Source organism: Phascolarctos cinereus, unplaced genomic scaffold (genome assembly GCF_003287225.1).
Source record: "Phascolarctos cinereus isolate Bilbo 61053 unplaced genomic scaffold, phaCin_HiC Scaffold_7;HRSCAF=346, whole genome shotgun sequence".
NCBI classification, from domain to species: Eukaryota; Metazoa; Chordata; class Mammalia; order Diprotodontia; family Phascolarctidae; genus Phascolarctos; species Phascolarctos cinereus.
This window is the reverse complement of record NW_027556180.1, coordinates 118,287,448-118,297,694: the sequence shown is the minus strand read 5'-3', so window position 1 is coordinate 118,297,694 and position 10,247 is coordinate 118,287,448. Positions and strand designations below refer to the sequence as shown.

General features: G+C 38.1%; 1 long non-coding RNA gene across 1 annotated transcript; it reads right to left on the bottom strand.

Moving 5' to 3' along the window:
• Nucleotides 1–3,273: 3,273 nt before the first annotated feature.
• On the bottom strand, nucleotides 3,274–9,973 carry LOC144454828 (uncharacterized). The gene is made up of 3 exons (XR_013483370.1): nucleotides 9,520–9,973; nucleotides 5,213–5,386; nucleotides 3,274–3,863 (listed from the first exon to the last, which is right to left on the bottom strand). It is a non-coding gene; the product is annotated as an uncharacterized LOC144454828 (long non-coding RNA).
• Between the last annotated feature and the right edge of the window lie 274 nt (nucleotides 9,974–10,247).

Here is a 10,247-nt window from a genome sequence, read left to right as displayed (position 1 = left end):
GCTGTGTGGGTGGGGTCTTTATAAACATATGCAAAACTACGGTCCTCAGCTTTCCTAGACCTTCCATGCTAAGGAGACAAGATGGATGAATCTGTTCTGGATAGAGATACACAATGAAAGTCCTCTGGGCAGCATTTCAATTCATCCTTGGTCCTATGCCAAATCTTTGCTAGTTGCTATTCTTTTTCTTTGTGGTCTCACTTAGCAGAAGGCTGTCAAATGAAGGGACAGCCGTTTAAATTGAATAGAAGAAACAAGAGTAAATCAGGAAAATTGAATAAGGTGAAGAGGAATCTTGCCATGAGTTACTTTCATAAGCCAATCCCAGTCTTCCTCACTGAGTATCAACTGTTTTTTTTTTAAATTTGGACTTTTTAAGAATCAATTCTTGTTCCTAACATGAGCCTACCTACTTAGGCCTACCTCTGATTCTCATTTAAATCTAATGGTTATTCATTCAATCATAAATATTTATTAAGCACCTGTCTATGCTAAGTGTCATATTCTTCATGCCTGCTGTGGGCTCTCCTCATAGGGGCAGATCATAATCTTTTCACACCTTTTCATCCTTTGTGATTCTGATCCATGTGTTTCTATAGATACCCCACAGGGTCATATCCACTAGAGACCTTCCTCTAGGATAACATTTTAGGATTTGGGTCATGGACTCTACCTACACTTTTCTAGCCTTCCAAACCCTTAATGTCTTTAATGCCATTTTGCACACCAAGTAATATTGGTAATATACTATGTTATGTCCATCTCCCTTTGGGTGAGCTGCAATTTTGATTCCTCTGAGATTGTGGTGTTCCATGATGAATAGTTTAGAGCATTATAGAAGAATAGCGCATTTATGTTATTGTTGTTTGTCTTTCATTTTTGAAGAGGACCAATGACATCACAGGTGATATCCTGACTTGTGCATGAATTGGATTTAAATGCACAACTCTCTCTTCCTGAGTCATCGCAGTTCAGTTGCAGGACAAAGGTCAAGGAAGAGCAATGGTCTGGGATGCAGTGGATGACCTTAACGTCTTTGATGTCTGACCAAGTTCTAAGCGCTCCACAGCCCCTGCTTCAGACACCGTCATGGCTATTGGAACAAATTGTTCTCATCTACCCATTCTTCCAGGGGAAGTCATACAGGCCAGACTCATAAGTGAGCAAAGACATCCCCCAAACTCACCCATGGGTTTGAGGCCTGTTGGTTACCCTCAACCTGGTGTAGCCCATCTGCCAAGACGATTTTACCAGGGTGTGGCTAGAGCTTCTTAGAGGCACGGGTGAGAGTTTGGTGACAGGTGGACTCCAAAGGTGGGTGAGAAGCCCTGAAAAGGTCTTGGCAAGCCCTTTCACCAGAGGTACTAGTCCTTCCTGAAAACCCCATACACCTTAGTGTATTTATAGAGTGACAGTGAAGGTAACAGTTGATAGCTGTAACATCTTTGGACAAAAGATTGAACTGAGTGTATATCCTAGAGGCCAACACCAAATATAACACGAAGATAATTCTGCTATAACACTTCAGTTACAAGAAGGTTCTCTTCAGAGGGATATAACAGTGCCTAAACGGACACAGTTGCCCAAAATATGCGTCATGCTATAAGTTCATTAACCCAACACAACAATCAAAATAACTTTCATGTGTCAGCATCCATGCAGAAGAAGACCTAGCTTCAGAATCAGGAAAGCCTGGGTTCAAACCCAGCCTCTGACACTTACTTTACTGTATGTCCCTAGGCAAATCACTTAACCTCTTATAGGCCCCAGGCAAATCTCTAAGTCTGAGGTTCTTAATCTTTTTTGTATATATCACAGACCCCCCTGGAAGTCTGGTGAGTCCTGTGTATACCTTCTCAAAATAATGGTTTTAGATGAATAAAATAAAATCCACAGCATTACAAAGGTGTTGCGAGTGGGCTCAAAGACCGCATCCCATTAGTTCGAGTTCAATGTTGGGATGAAATGAGAAACTGGAAAGTTATCAAACAGTTAACAATAGAAATTTATTTTGCTCTAACACAGCAAGAATATATAACAAGGATACAATGGTACTTAGCATCTCTGGACACAATCGCCCTTGTCCCCAATGAAAATGCATTAGTAGGGTAGGATGTGGTCACTGCATGGCCTTCAAAAATCCGCATGAAGAGACCCCAGCTCCATGTGGGTGGTACTTTTGTGCCCTTAGGTAATCAAGAAACTAGGTCAAGAGAGGAAGGGCCCAATTTAGTTCTTGGGACAACTTTGTTGCCTTTTAAAGAAAACTACCCTATCAAGGGGAAATGGGGAACCCTGGTCCTATGAAAAAAGGAATCTAATATTTTGAAATACAGCAAAAAATGTTATTTTTTTTAAAGTTCCCAGACCTTAAGTTAAAAGCCCTTGCTCTAAAATTATAAATAACATTGCAATCTGCATTGGAAAGGAGAGTTTTCTTATTTAGGAGTTTCTCATACCAAAGAAATCATAGATCCAGCCTAAAAAACAAACAAACAAACAAAAATTCTAGTCCTTTATAGGACAGCAAGCTAAGTTACATAGCCAGACCTTTAGGTGTAAGTTTTTGGTGCAGATGCAATCAACAAACTTATATGTTAAGAGCAACTCAGAACCTTGGTGCTTAGACCACATATATTCAAGTTAGAGAGAAGGCTGTGTGCTCCAATATGGCCAAAAGCTAGCCAAAGAATCTTGGGCAATTTTGTATACCAATAGGAAAGAAGAAAAACACCCTTTTCTTTGTAAAAGATATAGCTAGAAGGAAGCAGGAATAACCTCCATTTTCTAGATCAGTAGATGGAAGGTACATGATGACAAAACTCCATCTCAATTGTGCTCCAGGACGGCTGTAGATGTTAACCTAAAGTAGAATTTAATGCATCACATACATCTAGGCATTCATACACAAAACAAGATTCCTGTGATTTTACACCAATTACTCTCAAGTAAGGTTTAAAATAGTTCACTCTGGAAGAAAATAAATAGAAAACATCATCTGTCAAAAGTCAAAACCTGCCAGGTAAAATATTATTCTTCCTGATTCTGTTATATTAAACAGTGTGATGTGGAAACGTTTACATGATTGTAATTTCCAAAGTAAAATATAAAGGGAAAAGGAAAAAGTAAATATTTTTCACAAAACCCAACTTTCTGTAAAGGTTCATTAGGGCAAAGGCGGAATAAGGTCCAACAGCTCCATCAACCATTATCAAGCATAATCAGGAATTTTAAGTCCAGAAAGCATCAGTCAAAGCTCCATTTTTTGTTTTAAATGATCTCTTTTAATTTAATCATCTGATTTTGCCAGAATGATCTGCATAGTGGCCTTAGTTCTTCAGTCCATTCCGTGCATATCTGTACATAGTCTCTTTCATCAACAATCATCAAGTCTTTTTTTTTTTGTTAATTATATAGCTTTAATTTATTTAGATACTGGTTAAGGACTCAACTGGAGTCCTTTTAAAAGGTTTTTTGTTCATTTTTGTTATGTTATTTGTCTTTCTTGGAAAGTATAAATAAGTTCATCCAGTCATTGTAAGCAAATCCTCAACAGAATAACTAGTAAAGTTCAGAAGTAAAAAAAAAATCAACAGAAAACCAAAAACAACAAAACTGATCTCATTCCAAATGCTTTGTTCTCCTTGTCTTACCCTGAGCAATTTGTTCCATAGTCTTAAACATTACCTGGTACAGCAAAGCATGGTATCCACACAATCAGGAAAGGGCATCATTTCAAAGGGTTGAAAATTCCCGAACTGGCCATACTATGAAAATGGGGCTATTTCTATGGTGATGTCAGAATGGAGAACACTGAGGATCTTGTGAGATAGTTCTTTCAGGGCAGTAAATCCTGGAAGTTTCTATGCAAAGAAAAACATTGATTATTCTCCTTACACAGATCTTACACATAACAGAGGTTTATTCTGTTTTAAGGTCTCAAAGCGGCTCTTGTGGTTGAGATCTTCCATACATCACTCAGTAACTTCAACATAAACTCTGGACATTTTTCCTCAGGTTACAAAATACATGAAAACATGAAAGGGGGTGGAGGGAAGGGAAGCAGAGAGAAAAATTCCACTGTATAGTTGGTTCATTTGTGTAATTCTAACAATAGTGACATTGATTAGATTCTCTCCTTTGGGAAAGTTGCAGGGGATGGAATTCTGGCCCCCATGGTAAAGGCTGACTTCCACATCTCTATTTTGGGAATAAATACTCTTTGAGAAATCCTTGAAGTGAATGATTAACATAAACAACCCCCCACCCAATCCAAGTGAGAAAATTTTCAGGTCTATATGTTGGAGCCTTTTCATTTCCATTCTCTATAATCAGCTTTTAATCCTTCTGAAGTTTCCTAGATGAAGTGACTTGCAATTTCCCTTAGCCATCTAGCAGAAAATAATACTACCTACCCTTTCAGAATCCTGAGTGTTTAGAACTGGAAGAAGTCTTAAAGATCATGTAGGCAACCCCTCTCATTTATTTGTTTATTTTTATTCAGCCTCAGTCTCTTGTATCACCCAGGCTGGAAATGGAGAGGCCACACACTGATCCCACTGATAATTGGCAAGGAAACTTTTCCAATCTGGGCTGCTTTGCCCTATTCTCCCTTGAGTAGCCTGGTGGGCCCTTGCTACCAAGGGACTTGCTACATTGTTGCCAGGCAGTGCTGATGCCCAAGAACAGCTTCAGTCCTAGTAGAACTCAGAACTCCTGAGTCTAAGAGATCCACCAGCTTTAGCTTCCCCAGTAGCAGGGTTTCTAGGTGTAGCTTGGACTGTCTCCTGCATGTAGCACGGAAGTGTCACGAGGCTCAAAGGGTTGCAGAGTAGGCATCTCTACCCTTTTCTCGTCCTATATTTCTCTAAGAGTGAATTGAATTCCTGTCAAAAGGGGAAGCAGGAGGTTAGGCCAAGAAGCTTGGCCACTCCGTTCTCCTCAGAGATGGGGTTCCAGGCTAGAATTATATTGATCTACTTTCTTAAATATTGTTGGCCTAGGGGATGAAATTTTCAGGTTCAGTCTAACTTCTGTTTACTTTTTCATCACTGGGGAAAAAGAGGATGTCAAGCTTTATATCAAAGGCTTGTCCTCCTTCCCACCAAATACCAGATCCACAATGAATACATAGCAGGTAGCCAAGAAACCTATTTGTCCAAATCAATAGCAAAACAGAAATCAGAGAAATTATATGTAGGAGAATATGTACCAGGCAATACAGAGTGAAGAAGCTCTCCGTGTGTGAGGTTACTGAGCTCCACTGATGAGAAGAGAATCCCAAAGCAATGGTTCTGAGGACTTGGTTTGCACAGGCATACACCTCTGTTCCTGGCTCCAACCCTCTCATCTTCCCAATGAGGCTCATCAAAGGGGAGTAATATGCCTGATCAATTAATTAATCAAAAGCATTTATTAAACATCTACTTTGTGCTATGGAGCTACAGATACAAAAGTGAGACAGTCGCTGCCTTCAAGGAGCTTACATGTTACTTAGAGACACAAACCAAAATGGGGAGTTGCAGCCAGGAGTGGGAGCTTTTGGGAGGCTGTCACAGTGTGCTGTGAGTCTATAGAGCAGTAGATTGTCTTCAAATATTGGAAGTATTTTCATGTGGAAAAAAAGATTAGATTTGTCCATTATAAGGCAAGCATCAGAGCAGTGAGTAGAAGTTATGGGAAAGCAAATTTCAGCTTAACCACATCAATTAAAAAAAAAACTTCCTAAGAATTGGAGCCATTAAAAACCCAGAATGGTCTGGGTCAAGAGGCAATGAATTTCCTGCTATTTGAAATGAGATTGAAAGATTGTTGGAAATGTTGTAGATAAGTTATGAAGCTGGTAGAAATTGGTTCAGATAGTAATAGCTCACATTTATAGAGTGCTTTAAGATTTACAAAACATTTCCCCACAATAGACCTATGAAGTAGGTAAGTATCATTATGCCCATTGTATAGATTATGAAACTGACACTCAGAGAAATTAAGTAATTTGCCTATGATTATACAGCCAGTAAGTATAGGAACAGGGATATAAACAAAACAAGATCCAGAACTCTTTCCATGACACATGCTGCTTCTCAAAGGCCAAGATGCCCTGTGTGGGGACCCTTCTAATTCTAATAGTCTGTTATATATGATTCTTTGAGTAATGAAAAACCTGGCAACAATTTTTGGCCAGTATCTTCAAAGATATGCTTCATGGCATCCTTTTTACTATCCTTCCAGCCTGGCCACTTCCTTGAGGTATAAACTAATAGCTTAAATGAGATTCTTGCATACAAAATCCTTAAACTCACCTGGGATTAATACACCCTCTGTGCTATAGTCAATACTGGATCATTGCTATGATGGCTGCAGAATAGAACTAAGATGGCCTTAAGAACATCTTTAGACATTCTGAAGATTCTATCATGATTAAGAAATTCTTCCCTTTTCATTGGTTCTAAAATTTAAATCTAGAATTTAGATGGAAACCAATCAATTCCACATTGAAAAGAATCCAAATTGATTGTATTCTTAGCCACTCCCCTCATAGAAAAGGTAGTGTCCATGGGTGGTGTCACATTTACTTCATTCTTATACAGTCTTGGCTATATCCTAATCACTTCTAGGTTACCAGATATAACTTCTAATCAAGTCTTTCAGATGAACAATTCCCTCATGTAAGCACATAGCTTGTCAAAATCATGAGAAGACCGCCTTATGGCTACATTGGAATGATGGGCTCTTGGCCAGGAAGGAAGTACATATAAGGCCTTATAAAAAATGAGCTTGCCTGAAGGCTTATAAATATGACCAAAAGAGTTTAAAACTGAACATAAAAGAGAGAAATGAAATAAATTGACCACATATATCTTCCAAACCCAGACCACAGAAAGTGATTTGTATAACTCATAAAGGATATCAGTAGAGAGGACAAATAATTCAAAGAGAAATTATTCAAGAAGTTATCCAGAATTAAACTCATGGCCTTAGATGTGTATACATAAATGCACACAATATAAGTAACAAACTAGGTGAGAATTCTTAATGTAAGGAAGCAAATTCAACCTTAGGGACCAATGACATTTGGTAGAATGGGTCCCATGATAAGAATATGGCATAATATATTGTATGGAATATTATATGAATGATTATGAATCATTCAAAAGAAATACAATGATTGAAAGTAGCTGTGGAGTAGGTTTGTATATTAAGAAGAAAAACCCATGTAAAGACATCTGAAAAGTGTAGTAAGTAGCATGGTAAGGAGTTTGGGGGAGTTAAACATTTAATAGAAATTAAACAGAAGGATTATTGTCATGGAAGCAACCCTCCATTCAGATTACCTTGACAAGAGGTGAAAGTAAACAAGAAATTTGGGAACCAGATTATGAATCTGTCACAGAGGCATGATATCATAGTGATGGAAGATGTCAGCTATTTGGACATGTGCTGGAGCTCTCTCTCTCTCTCTCTGCCAAAAGCAAAGAGAGCTGATAAATTTTTGACTTGCCTTAATGTTAATTTCCTTCTTTAAAAAGATGAAGGAAGCAATGAGGGAAATTGCTTCTCTGGACCCAAGTTTCACCAATAGGGAAAAACTGCTAGATGAAGCAGAAATAATGGGAACTATGCCATCTTAGAATTTATGATGGAAGAGAGGAGAACTGGGCATGGGCTCCCACACACATTAGATTTAAGGAGAATAGATTTCAAAAAACTCAAGAAAATTGTAAGTAAGATCCAATGACCTAAAATTGTAGAAAGAGAATTGGCCGAAAATGTTATTAGATTCTCTGAAGAATGAAATATTAATGATAAACTCATTAAGAAACTCATAAATCAACTTGGGTTTTAAAAAGACATGTTTTGGAAAATAGAAGCAAGGGAAGTAAATGAAGATAAGTAAAAATAATGGCAAATTCTTGCAATTACAATAATAATAAATTACCGTTTTAAAATTTAAGAATGGGATGAGACTGGAAAGGAATACTAAAGGCAACAAAAAGGGCTCTTAAAAGATAAATTTTAGGCAAAACAAAGATCCAAGAAGGGAGAGAACTGCTACTTATGGTGGATGGGGTTATGACAATAACAGATAATAGAAAAAGTCCTTATTTCTCTCTTACTTTGCTTTTTTTCCCTGTCTTGCCACAATGATGCTTGGGTTGGTCAGGTTTAAACAAAAATGAGGACAGTCAAAAACTAAGGTAAGTAAGGAGATGATGAAAAAAAAACACTTAGCTCTTCCCAGTGAGTTCAAGTCTTCAGGTCTGGATGAACTACATCCAAGAGCCTGAAAGAGCTGATATATGGCTTGGCCACTGTGAATGATCTGTGACAATCATGGCAAAGGCAGAGTTGTCTTAGAAGACAGGTAAATATACTAATTTTCACATTATGGAAGGGATGAAAGCTTACATTTCAGGTCAGTCATCTTGACTTCAATTCCTAGAAAAATCCAGGAATATATAATTAAAGGGATGGCTCATGAGCATCTAGGAAGCAAAGTGGTGATCACTGAAATCCAGAAATCACTAAATCTGTTCATCAAGAACAGATCATGCCTAAGCTTATTTTTTTAAACTAGATAACTAGACTAATAGATGCAATAAATGTTGTAGGCACAGAATGTCTAGAATATAGTACAGTATTTAACAAGTAACTCATGAGAAGCTTGTAGGCAAGAGCAAGAGTTGTAGGCTAAATAAGAGAACATTGAGGTAGGTTGAGAACTTGTTGAATGACTAGCTTTGATATTAGTTATTAATAGGTTGACATCAACTTGGATGTCCCTAATGAAGAGACTCAGAGTTCTGTTCTGGATCCTGTGCTGTGTATCATTTTTGTCAATGACTTGGATAAAAGCAAGTCTTAGAAATAGCTAACATGTTGGATAAAGCAATTTAGGATACAAAGTCTTGATGGCTTAGAATGGTGAGCTGAGTTGGATAAGAAGACATTTAATAGGCATAAATGTTGTTTGATATGGCATAAAAAATCTACTTCATGACAAAAAGATGGGAAAGATATGGATTGGCTATGGTTTTATGAAATATATCTAGGTATTTTAATAGAAATGAAGTTCAATATGATTCCATAGTATGACGTGGGAATCAGGATGCCTCATGGGATCTTAGGCTGGATTAAGAATACAGAATGATGGAATCAGTAATGCCCCTGAATTCTCCCTTGGTCAGTATATAGCTAGAATAATATATTAAGTCTTGGCTTCATATTTTGTGAAGGTTATTGAAAAATTGGAATTCTCCAAAGGTCAGTGAGAGAACTAGAGACCCTACCATATGAGAATCACTTGAAGGAACTGGGTATATAGATAACCATGAAAAGAGAAGACACAGGAGGGGGTGGGGAGAGAGAAAATATGGTGCCGGTTTTCAACTATTTGAGGTTCTCCTCTCTGGAAAAGGGATCAGTCTTGTTCCCCTTAGCCCCAGAAAGTAAAAGGGTAAGAGTTGAAGTTGAAGAGTGGCCATTGTAGGCTAGAAGACAGCATTTCCTAATTAGTACTACCTGAAAGTAGGATGGGTTGCCTCAGGAGGTGGTGGGTTTGCTGTCACAGAAATTCCTTAGATGAAGACTATACGAGCTCTAGTCATGGATATTGTAGAGGGGATTCCCATTCTGGCAAAGATTGAACAAGGTGGTTTCTGAGGTTCTTTCCATTTCTGAGATTCTGTGCTATTGTGGAATAACAACACAGTTTTCCTATTAATGAGATTCTTCCTGGGAGAAGGACTCAGGTGGACAGTTTGTAAATGGCTTGAATTCTGCAGGTAGTTTCCTTATTGACTCTCCTCCATCCCCATTCAGACATGAGTCACTTTAAGATTGCTTACAGCTAATCATTCAGTTGGATCAGCCTGTTGGTCTCCTCATATCCAATCTTCCTTTGGACTTTATGGGACACAATGCAGGGTCTGTGTCAGCAGACTGCTCTGGGCATCAGCTTTTGTTTTGCTTTCTAGGCTTCTTGACAAGTTCACCATAATGAACACTGAGCAAAAAATTCCAGTGTTGCATCCATGATGTCATAATTAATGATGTAGACTCCATCTTAGATAAGAGTCCCACAAGAGACTTGTAATCAAGTAGCAATTATAAACATGTGGCCTGAGAAATAGTTGTAAAACTTGATTTCCTCAGTAACAACAATGGCTTCTTTGTCCATTTTAAGCCTTGTTCCAGTCTACCAATGAGGTTGTTCTTGAGTGGTAAGCAACTTATGTCTCATTTCCATT